The 12,194-nt window shown below is 29.0% G+C and overlaps 1 protein-coding gene across 3 annotated transcripts in view; it reads right to left on the bottom strand.

The window, feature by feature from the left end:
- LOC129960261 (fat-like cadherin-related tumor suppressor homolog) overlaps positions 1–12,194 on the bottom strand; it is a 595,142-nt gene that overhangs the window by 419,646 nt on the left and 163,302 nt on the right. The window contains exon 2 of one of the 3 annotated variants that reach the window (XM_056073541.1): positions 9,933–9,970. The exons of the other annotated variants lie outside the window; for them this stretch is intronic. The gene's annotated coding sequence lies outside the window, so the exon portion shown is untranslated. The remainder of the gene's footprint in view (positions 1–9,932; positions 9,971–12,194) is intronic. 3 annotated transcript variants of the gene reach the window in all.

The following is a 12,194-nucleotide window of genomic DNA, read 5'->3' as shown; positions in this document are numbered from 1 at the left end:
TATCGTTGTTGCTTTGCTCTTAAAAAAAACTATGAAATTTGATTGCATGTATGCAATATTACTGAATGTGTGTTGGAATGACAGGCAAAGAATGGCCATTCTATTCGGCCCGCAGCAGATTTTAAAATGAAACAAACTATCAGTACATTCAGGATTCAAACAGAGGAATTTATCATCAAACACCAGTTTCATCCATTGCATTAATATTAGGCATTTTTTGAATAATAAAAAGAAAGTTGAATCCATATTGAGATTTTAAGAAAAATTACTGGCCCATCATTTTTTGAAAGCTTGATCTAAAAAAAAAAAAGATGGAGCATCCGCGCTTTCAATGACTACTTTTAGTTCTACAGAACAATCTGTTACTGTCATCCAACAGATAATTTTTAAAGTCATGGTATCCCTAGAATTCACAAAATCTCTTCCGGTATCTTAAGATGTGCTCTTACAAATGAAGTTATTTTTAAAAAAACTTCACGAAACGTAACATTTTCCTGCAAACAGTCTAGTGAAGTCAAACAACAGGGTGTAATTTGAAACCAAAAAATGACCCGAAATCTGAAAAAAAAAAATAAAGTACAGGAGTACAGGAATAGGATTAAAATCGATATTTAAGTTTAAGATAAGTCACAAAGAACCTAATTTAATGAATTTAACAATAAACCTACCTTGAATGTTTTTCTATAACAGTTCCAAAGTATCGGTGAAATTCCGGTATGTTTAATGTTAATGAAGTATCTTCGAATTGTAGATTTTAAAAGAAAGTTTGATAGCATGATATCTGGATAAAAAAGCAAACAGAAGTCAAGTCGAATTAAATTGCCAGAAATAAAAATCATTTTAATGAATGAATAAACAATTATGGCTGCAACTTCAAGATATAAAGTTAAATCAATCGAATTTATTTTATTAAATAACATTTAAAAAAACGAGATACTAAAAGAATATTAACAAATTGCAAACAATCCAATCGTGGCCTACTTTTCAAATATGTACATATTGTCAATATGTAAAATGTGTACTTTTTGAAATTACTGGTTGATAGAATAGAATGGTTCGACATTACTATTGTTCAATGAAACCAATTTTTGAAGAAATATTAAAGTGATAAATGAATTTTCAAATATGAATTACTAAAGCTTTCAAATACAATTGTAAATATAAATATTTTTCTGTTTGTAATCGAAATAATTGGTACCTTTCATCTGGAAGAATAAATAATTAATGATTTAAGTTTTATATTCTAAATTTTTTTAAAAATTAAGTAAATTTTTTTAAGTAAAAAATTGATTACAAAATTCCATTTTCTTAAAAATGAAGCAAATCTTGAGTATACAAAAATGGATTCACTAGCATTTTTTAATGTGTCCTTTTACATATGGAAAAATTATAATACAAAAATTTATCTTTTTTATGTTAGGTGATCATCAGTTTTACTTTCCATTTTTTAATCTTAACATTTGATCTTTCTTACGTAATAATATTTGAAAATTTACACTACACATATTTCAAACTGTCATATAATAAAGATATAATTATTTCGAAAATAAGTAAACTGATTACTTTATAAAAATGCTTTAAGAAGAATTTTTGAAAGAAGTACTCCAGAGCATACTCTCAAATGAAAAATAACCTACTAAGATTATGGATGAGTCAAAAATCACAGATTTTCTAAGCTAGTTTTCTGTAATGTATACATCTTTAAGATATGTTATTCAAGATATTACGTACGAGCTCCTTTTTTTACTAAATATCTTACAACATGCTGATATACAGAACAGTACTCGGTGTGATAATTCATCGAAAAGCATATCAAGATACTTTATGAGAATATTTGCGATGCTTTTATTTAAAACTTGAAAATAATTCTTCTTTCAAATACCGTTTGTAACAGTCCACAACTACCTTATTTAACTGCAATCCACCGAAAGAAATATTTCCTCTCAGACATCAATTAAATAATACTCTTTTATCCAAGCAAAATCAAGACGTTAAAAGAGAATCAAATCGAATTATATATTTCAGAAATTAAAATAACTGAACAATTAAATATAAATAAGAGACTGGAAATCTACGATGCCCACGTGAGCAGAATAAACTTTCACTGTTAAAATTGCATTTTATAGACATAAATATTCAAGCAAACGTGCATGAAGGATCTGCATTTGAAAGGAGGATGTCTGTCTTTCCAATATTTCATTCTCTCTACATGGCATTTATTGATGCATACGATTGCTGAGAAACGGAGCTCCATCTCAGATTAAGCGCATATTTGTAATATAGTTGGCAATTTTTTTATTTGAAATTGGACAAAAAAATACCTGGAAATAAATCTAGTATTTTCAGAACAGTCCAAATACAGTAAAGAAATTCTTGATATCCAAATCCTAGAAAAATCCCTTCAAAATATAGCAGAGAGAATAAGCTATAAATTACTTCTATAAGATAAAGGGGAAATGACCGTCAATTATTCTCATCAACATTTAAATACAATTCCATTGTATTAAGAATTATCAATTCAAATCTCTCTGCTTTGATTTTTTGTAACATTTTTTACACAAGCAAGAAAATTTCGGAGTAGTGAAATAGTTTTGTTGATAAAATGTATTATGCCAGAAAAATGTTATTTAGAAACGAGGTCGAAACACACTATTAAAATTATGACACCCCAAATTCCCCCTTGAGCACTTCAAAGGATGAGCCCATTCCTATTTTAGTCTTTTCTTTGCAGTACTTTTATGATAATTGTAACTTCTTTAATCAAAGGATAAATTTCATTCTTTTGTTCGGACATAAAGATTTCAATGATCAAATCACATTGATTAGAATTAAGAACTGCTTTTGACTTCTCATCATCTAAGATTAGCGAAGTCGAAACACTTTTCAAAAGAGGACAGATATTGATTCCTTTAAGCATGAATTGACCTCGAAAAATGGTAGAACATGGGTCTAACTTTCACTTCTCTCATTTTTCATTGATTTTATCATTTCTCTAATTCTTTTTATTTTCCACTTTGCTTTAAGTGAATAAATTTCAATGATTGGTGTTGCATCCGAACCTCTTTTGAACTATACCAACAAGCCCTAAGAATTAGGCATTCCGGCAATTCTATCCAGATCAAAACGTGACCTTCATATAACGAAGCGGAACCAGATTTCGACAAGCAGGCAAGGTGACATTTTCTCTCTCTCTCTCTTTCTCTTTGCTTCGGTTTTACCCTTTAATTCTCACCATTTCTGTCTCAGTACCGATAACGTTTTCTTTTCCTTTCCCCGTTTGTTTGAAGGGAGCGGTTTCAATGATTAGGGTTAATTTAGAAGCCAGGTATCTGCCCAGATAAAATGGCTAACCAAAAAGGCGGGAAAGAGCAGTTACTGATCTAACTAAGAAGATTAAACTGGAACACAGAAAGGGCATTTGTGCCGAAAAGAAGAACAAGACCTTTTATTTATCCCGATTTTCTTCGCGCTCTAAACCAAACAGAGTCTGGTACTTCCACCTTCCACTTAAGGATTTAAGTGGAAGGTAATATGGGGTACTCAAAACACCTTCCTTTCTTACCCAGATACACTATAGTTTTAGACGAAATCAAATCATATCGGATATTCAGACGGTAAAAGAAATGCTTGCAGGGATAAAATGTCTTACTGTTGGTTTAGACGAGGAAGCTTCAATTTATTTTATCTAATTTGAAGACTAATTTTTAAAATTATCTTAAATTAAAATTTAAAAAATGTATTGTTCAATTCTTTGTTTTTCGCAATGCTACATTCTTCATATATAACGATAGTGAAAGGAGAAATCTTAGAAAAATGAATAATGATCTGGAATAGATGTCTTTTAAAAATTGTTTCGCTAGAGAGATTGACAATTAACGTAGACTGAGGATTTATCAGATAATTGAAAATGATGTTTTCAATAATTTGATAAGTCCTCGTAGACAAAATTCCTTTATTCGGGAAAAAAAGTTACAACCAAAAATTTCTAAGACCTTTTTAAGTTACATCAGTCTAACGATATAGCAAAAGATTCAATGCTTAGGATGGAAATTAGTTCTAATTAGCAACCCTTATTAAATCTGACAGCAAATCAAATTAAATAAAAAATGCAAAATACGATTATAAAAATATCTTTTTACTTCTTCCTTAGAAGCAAAATTATAAGCTGGCTTATATTAAAAAAGTAGAAAACACTAGATATATTTAATATATTATAAAAAATAATTTTGAATAACAAGTAAAAAGTACAAGAATAACTTAACGTAAACTACATCTACATCTATGTATAACTTTATTATTTCAGAGATAAAAAAAATTCACAAATTCAAATAATGAAAATGAGAATATTACTACGCTTAAACTGATGTCCATAATTTAAGTTTTATGTTAAGAGTTAAGTTTATGTTTGCAGAAACGTTTTATGCTTCTCAAGATATAAAATGCAAGCAATTTTTAAACAAAAATATATCGTTAAAAATGAGAAATACATAGAAATCTGCAGAAAATATAGGGTACAAAAAGAAAGTGTACCAAAATAAACTTATTTTTTGCAGGGACAAACAAAATGATCCTAAGAATCAGACTATCATTTTCTTTTATGAACCCTTTCATTAAGCATCAGTTGAGCATGATCTTAACCAGATGATTCAAGATAATTTTAGTTACATTCTTCCACTCCTGTTTAAGCTCCACAATAAAGTCCATTTTTGAGAAAGGTTGCGGTACGGGCTTTGCTATGCATTTTTCAAGTTTGTCTCATCTATGTTCTATTAAAGCCGGTTAAACGTGCAAGCTCCTCCAATCGATGCATCTTTTTGCTTTCAAGATGTTCGTAAACACACGAAGTGTTATGATATTAGGCATTATCATCCATAGCGATGAAACAATTTCCAATACCACTACAAATGTATGAAACAGTACTATATCCAAGTAATGTTTGAAATATTACATATTTATATATATATATACTTTCATATGTGAACAGTATATTTCATTACTGCTGATCCATCCACGTAACGAACTCACGATGCCACTTCTTCTCTTGGAAATATTCAATGAAGCAGATCTAATAAGTATACGGGCAAATAATTCATCAAGGTTCAATCCCGTTTGGAGTAATTTTTAGGTCTTCGTTCATATTTGTAACCTTGCAGTCAATGAGACAGCAGTTTTCGACGATTTCGTTTGTCTATGATGTCTACATAAAGATTCTTATTCACAGAAAAAATAGGTCCATCAAAACTATAATATATCTATTAACTGTTGCATATCATAAAAACTTTTCTACAACGTGCGAAGATAGTTTGGGCAATTCCCGACTCATAAGCAACATCTGTTTCTGTTATTTTATCAAAAACATTTCTAAAGGTAAAATCATTCATTTGATTAATATTAGTTGTTATATTAGTTAATATTAGTCGTTATAATACATAGTGAAAAAAATTAATCATGTTCATAACTATTTCTATACTATATCAGTACTATTTCTAATAATATCCCTTCATGGGAATTAGATGAATGCCACATGGTTCAAAATATTTGAATATCATCAATCCACCAGAAAAACCAATTTCCCTTACCTAAAAATTATGTCAGCTTTCTCTGGTCAGAAATTACTTTTTTTAATACGAAAATTAGCATTTTATGTTTATCCACGGACACAGTGTATTTAAAGCAGTCAGGAGTAAATTCAGGCAATTAAAAAGAAAATGTTACATTTGTCATCAATTCTCCGCTGAAGTAAATTGTAATGAAATAAAATGAATAAAGCTTGGAATAACTTCAGTCGAATGTTATTTAATTCAACGTTCAAAATAAAAATCCTTATCGTATCTTCTCTCCAAAAAACAAAGTAACACACTTAAGTGAGAAGGATAATAGGAACTATTGAACGGCTTTATTTTCTCACCATGGTAGCTCTTTCGTTTATCAACGAATCGTATACACATCCTAGTTACATTCTCCGGGCAATAAAAAGAAAACGATGACATGGCTCGAATCAAAATAGCTGTCGGGCCATTAGTTAGATACAAGCACATCTAAACGTAATCTAGAATAAATAAATCTTTGGCAACGGATGGCCTAGAACATTAAGGTAAAATGTATCAATGGTCATCAATAAGCGGTTGGTCTTTGGACTCTGTCTTGGGAATCATGAAGGAGCTCAATTCAGAATGTGTGTATATTATATATATATATATATATATATATATATATATATATATATATATATATATATATATATATATGATTCCATTTTCGGGAACAAAGAGGAATAGGGTCGGATGAGCGTAAGAATTCGATTGTAAATACGAATGAAACGATAGCTGCTCTGTGACAATATATTTTGCTTGTAGAGAAAAGTATAGGAATTTTTCACAGCATTACTTTCTGTGATAAAACTGCCCTATATTTGACAGAAATAAATAGTTAGCATCAAAGGAAACGTTTCACAAAACGAGTTATAGGTTTAAAAATGTTTGATCTTCAGCATTTTGTGACAAGAACTTACAATAAACAGAAGAACTTTGGATTTGTTAAACTTTTTCAAGAATGTAGAAACGTTTGTCCTGAAAATTGAACACAACAAAAGGAAATTTCAAAAGAAAAATCCTTATTGTTATAATAACAAACTTCGAATGAAACAAAAAATATTTTAGAAACTTTCAAGATAAAAAATAAAACCACAGAGTATATTTAATTCAATAATTTTCCCTAGAATTATAATCAGTATAATAAATATTAAAAAAATATATGCAATTCAAAATGAAAACATTTTCTAGATTTAATTTTGAAACTATTCATCAAAATTTACATTTGCAATGTTTGAAAACTTCTACACTTTTCATATGTATAATTACAATCGGATCTTTTTAATGTTTTTCCTTTTAGCATTTTTATTTTAGGAAATTCTGTGCTATTCTTGCAAAGTGAGTTAGATCAAAAGAAATATATTTGGGTTCATCTCTCAGTATTAGTCAAAGAATGGGATTCCAAACCAAACTCTGGTCTACATAAATATTGCTTAATATTTCAGTGAAGAACGATGCAATTACATAGAATGTTAATGAAAACTAGGATGAACAAAGTTAGCAAAAGAGATTAGACAACAACTGTTGTATTTAATAATAGTAAATTTATTTTTAAGCTTAAAAAAGTAACATTTAAGTAAAATTTAAGCTTAAACAGGACCCAGCTTATAAATTTAAATTTCAGTACATCAGATATTCAAAAAATAGGAACAAGCTTTTATATTCATTTAGATATACTTGCAATCACAAAATTTCATTAAATAAGATGCGCAACTATATGAAAACATTTTGTTTCTTTGGGGGTTGATAGTAAAAAGTTAAAAAAAGATTAAGTGCTTATACTCTTCCATCGAGTGAAAGTGGCAGTTAGTAAAATGTTCGCACACACAAAGCTTCACATTTCTATCTAAAAAATTTGCAGAAATAATTATTTTTCAATTTAGAGGGACTAATCCCAAATTTAAATGAAAACAGTACTTTCAGAAATGCAAATTTATTCAATATAGAAAAACTGTCATATTAGTAGTATGTCATCCGATCACAGTGACTTCAAACAAATTTGTAAATTACGCCTAACCCTTCTTTGCATTTTTTCTTGTGTGTGTGTGAAATAAATCGGGATGATTTACTGAAATACTGAATACAGGGAGAAAATACTGAAACAAATTAAAATAAAATAAAGAAAAGAATTATATCATTAAAAAACAATTTTAAAAATGAATCTGCTCTTTCTAAATGCGGAGTGTATCAATGTTATTGAGAACGAATTAGATTCTATAAATGGCAATAAAACTGTGTGTAGTTTGCATCAGGAGAGATAAAAAAACAATAATTACAATAAAACAATGATTACAATAAATGTTTATTTTAAGACTGATGAATATAGCATAACTAGATAAAAAATACAGAAAAGAATTCGTATTTATTTTCAAAAGACGGAAATCAAATTCACATAAAACATTTAAGGAGAGAAAAGACGTTTGAGCCGAAAGTTACTTAAAAAAGAATGAGTAGACACAGAAATAAAATAAAATTGAATGGTAATTAAAATTACAAAGTATTGCAGATGTACAAGTAAACACTTTAAAATTTTTATCTTATTTAACATCCTTTTAATTAGAAGAAAGTTACTTCATCCTTGATAATATGTGATGGACACTAAATAAGTAGAATTCGTTCCATTTTTCAAGAAGTGATGTGTAAGCAAATGGTCTTGATTTAAGTAGAAATATTAATGTTATTTCTCACATATTTTAAATGAAAAATGAAATTAATAGAAAATTACGACTTTCTTAGATAAAATGTAATTTTTTTATTCGAATCAACACATATTACAAAACAAATATTATAATTTATTCAAGAAAAAATGGTATACAAATTTGATAAACATTTCTATTTCTGATGGTGTATAGCATTGTTCTTTTCTTTAGAATAGAAAATATGAAAATACATTGATTAATAAGTAAAGTATATTTTGTTTTTTTTGCAAATGAAAACGATAAAAACTTAAATCTTTTGCTCAACATGTATTTTCTATTTTATCAATAACGTTTGAAAGAAGTATTAGAAAATTTTAAGCCTTAAAAAAATCTCTTCAGCCAAAAGATACCGCTTAATTAATTCATCAGAGCATGCTCAAAACAAGGCCATACTCCAGATGAAAAAGCATTCTCCTAAGATTCAAAAACAACCTTTTTAGTTAACGAGAGCAATTCAGTAATGTTGGCTTTTCTTGCCGAAACAGTTCAACCCAAGAGAACTTTAGGACCATTGATTAACCCTATTTCTTCTATAACTTGATTCGCCGGCGGATAGATAAATAAGATCAAGTAAAAAGTAAACAAAACAACACAATGAAAGTAAAGAAAAGCAATTCAGGAAGGATGCCGCCATAAAGCAGATTAAAATAAGAGCTTCCCAGGAAGAAAAAAACCACAATGAAATAGATGTTGCTTTTTGCCCTCCACTTGTGCAGAGTAGATGTAGATATCTTATATATATGCATCAATATCTTTGGTTTACAAGAAGAAATTCGGCAAACCACTCAAAATCTTATCATTGATGAAAAGTTTCAAGACATAAATATCTTGGAAGTGCAACTGAAAGTTGATCCGTGAAAAAAGTCAGAAACAGTGAAAGTTCAAATATGTAAAAAGACAAAATCCTACTCTTTTTCTTCTAAATTATCATTTAAATTAAAAATCATCGATAAATGTTTTGTTTTATACGTATTCCTTTAATCTACTGCAGATATTTGAGTAAATACATATATATATTGCTGTCGTTCAGATATTTGAGTAAAAATATAAATATTGCTGTCGTTCAGATATTTGAGTAAAAATATATATATTGCTGTCGTTCAGATATTTGAGTAAAAATATAAATATTGCTGTCGTTCAGATATTTGAGTAAAAATATAAATATTGCTGTCGCTAACCTGTCTAATTCTATTTAATAACAAGAAATGCCATAAAAAAGCTACCATGTTTCATGATTAAAAAGTCGATTTCTTAATTCATTATCATCAAAATTGAATTTCTAAAAATGCATTTACTGAATGATAAATATTACATTTGTGTTACCAAATTGATTATTTCAGGTTTACCTGCAGTTATAGCGTGTTATCAATTTGGTAAAAATAATCACTTGTACAAATGCTTAAATATGTACCACATACGATCAAGCTCTTCAAGTCTCTTAATACAGCACAGCACTTCATTTTTCGAAATGAACACAAATTAACAATTCATTTCAGAAAGATTATATTATTCTTATTGAACATAAAATAGCTTTGAGAGTAAAATTTATTAAGTTGAACCTTTATCTAGATTTTAATATTGGCTGATTTGAATATCGGAATTCCATTCTCTATTCAAAAAATTATCAAAGCCTGTGAATTACCTGTTATTAATATCTTCAAAATTCTGATGCTTCCTTACCTACAAAAGAAAATTAAAATTATGAGATCTTGAACGATTATTAGAAAGGGCATACATAAAATTAACCCATTCGAGACGCATATTTTTTTGCAGACCATTCCCAGAAGCCGATATCTGGAATACAGTATTATTGCACAAACAGTATGCTACATTGCATTTTAGCTCGGAAATTCTTTGCACGTAGAGTGTGCAATCTATCTCGAATGGGTAAATATTCAAGAAAAACTTACATCAAAAAGAACAGAAATGATTTCAGAGTTTATTAAAGGAAATGCAATAAAAATTTCAATATAAAACAACTGTCATAAATAAGTAATGTATCTGAAATCAAGCTACTAAAAGAGTATTCAATACAAGGTTAGCAAGAAATAAGTATTTAGAATTAAGATCTGGAAAACTAATCTCCAGATTGTAAGCCAGCTAAACATTTAGGTAGATTTCTATTGAAAAGCATACTAATGAAATCTGTCATTTAGTCTTCAGAAATGAGCTTTCTTCTTATCAAATTTTTTCCCATTATTGCAACGATATATTTATCACCAAAATGCAAGGCCTTTTCTTGAAAACGGACGAGCGTATGATTGGCTTGAACTTCTCTATACGAAGAAAGCATTTTTTTTTCTCACAAATTCGGGAAGACAAGCAAAGCACTAAAGTAATAATTTATTTTTATGCATCTAATGCAAATATTCAACGAAATTATTCTTAGCTACTTTCAAGAACCATCATTCCCAAAATATCGTAAATATTTTTAATTCCTAAGTGAGAGAGATACCACTTACTCCATAATGTTTCCATCTTCTAAAGAGAACAAAATATTTAAATATTAATTTTACAAACATGGCGCTTAACCTTCACCCAAACTTTCGTGATTACGTTAATGAAATTTTGTATTCACTATGGGGTCAACAACCGAACTAATGATTGGAAACGAATTCAGAAGGCGCTTCGCTAAGAGATGCATTCTTTACTCGAATCAAAAAGTCTTTCGGAAAATAACTAAAGAAGCAAATTATTTTCTCATCATACAGAAAATCTCATGGAATGCGCTTCGTATCTCAAATTGAAAATAAAAAGATTGTTCAAACATTACTCCAAACTAGGACTTTCCTGAAGATGAAACTATATGGCATCGCGGCTACTCTCTTTCAGTGAGGAGAAGAAAAAAAAAAAAAAACCCTCAAATACTGGTATTTGAAAAAGTAATCTAAGCCTTAAAAAAAAAACAGTCGCTTGCTTTCTAACCAAGGCCATTAAAGCAATTTAAAACATGCGGAACAGCTTTATTATGCAATGGGCCGGTTCAACATAATCTCAAATATAATAACTCCAGAGATGTTTTATGCGATTTCGGTGAAATTGATAAGACGTGTGCAACCAGAGTGTAATGAGAGCATTTTTAAACACTAAAAAAATGAACATGTCCTAGGAATAATACCTTTCAAATTAAACAGCAATTACAGGCGATATTCACAAAACTACAGAGGGTATTTGCACAATTTTAGAGCGATTTCGACAAAAAAAATCTAAAAAGCATATGTTTTGGAATTAAAGTTTCTATCAAGAGCTTATTATCCAAAATGAAAAATACCGTCTGCTACTTTTAAACTTATTCATCTTTTAAGATGTCAAATGTAAATAAACTATGAATTGAAGGATGTGACTCTAGGAAAGTGCAAAGAAAATAATCCCTATTACATAATTCAAAAACGTTATGAAGTGCATGATATTAATATTTCTGAGAGCAAAATAAGCTTTTTTTAATAAATCATTACAGATAAAACTGTATCATTACTTCGACATGGTAAGAAGATTTCAGACGAATACCAGAAAAAGTTACGTACTATTTCAAATATTTCTGCTGGTAACTGGAGAAAATCTGCAGACGCAAAAATAAATGGCAAAATCTTTCAATACAACTGTAGTAGCAATACATAAAAATAACAAGCTCAGATTTACAACTTTAAAAAAAACTAAAATACGCAACATTCACGGACTTTTACTGAGATATGTGGCTCTATGCAGAAAATTTTTTGTAGTCATCCTGTAAGGAAACTATTTAAAAAGAGATAAATGAAAATACATTTTGATCTTGATCAAGTATAGGTTTGTCTAAATGACTACAACTATAGGCCTATTTACTATTGAAAGCGAGGAGGGAAAAATGTGTGAACTTGGTTCTGTCAATGCAAAGAAAATTTCACAAAGGAATTTATGACTGTCG

This window comes from Argiope bruennichi, chromosome X2, assembly GCF_947563725.1.
Source record: "Argiope bruennichi chromosome X2, qqArgBrue1.1, whole genome shotgun sequence".
Taxonomy (NCBI): domain Eukaryota; kingdom Metazoa; phylum Arthropoda; class Arachnida; order Araneae; family Araneidae; genus Argiope; species Argiope bruennichi.
This window is presented reverse-complemented; position numbering and strand designations above follow the sequence as displayed.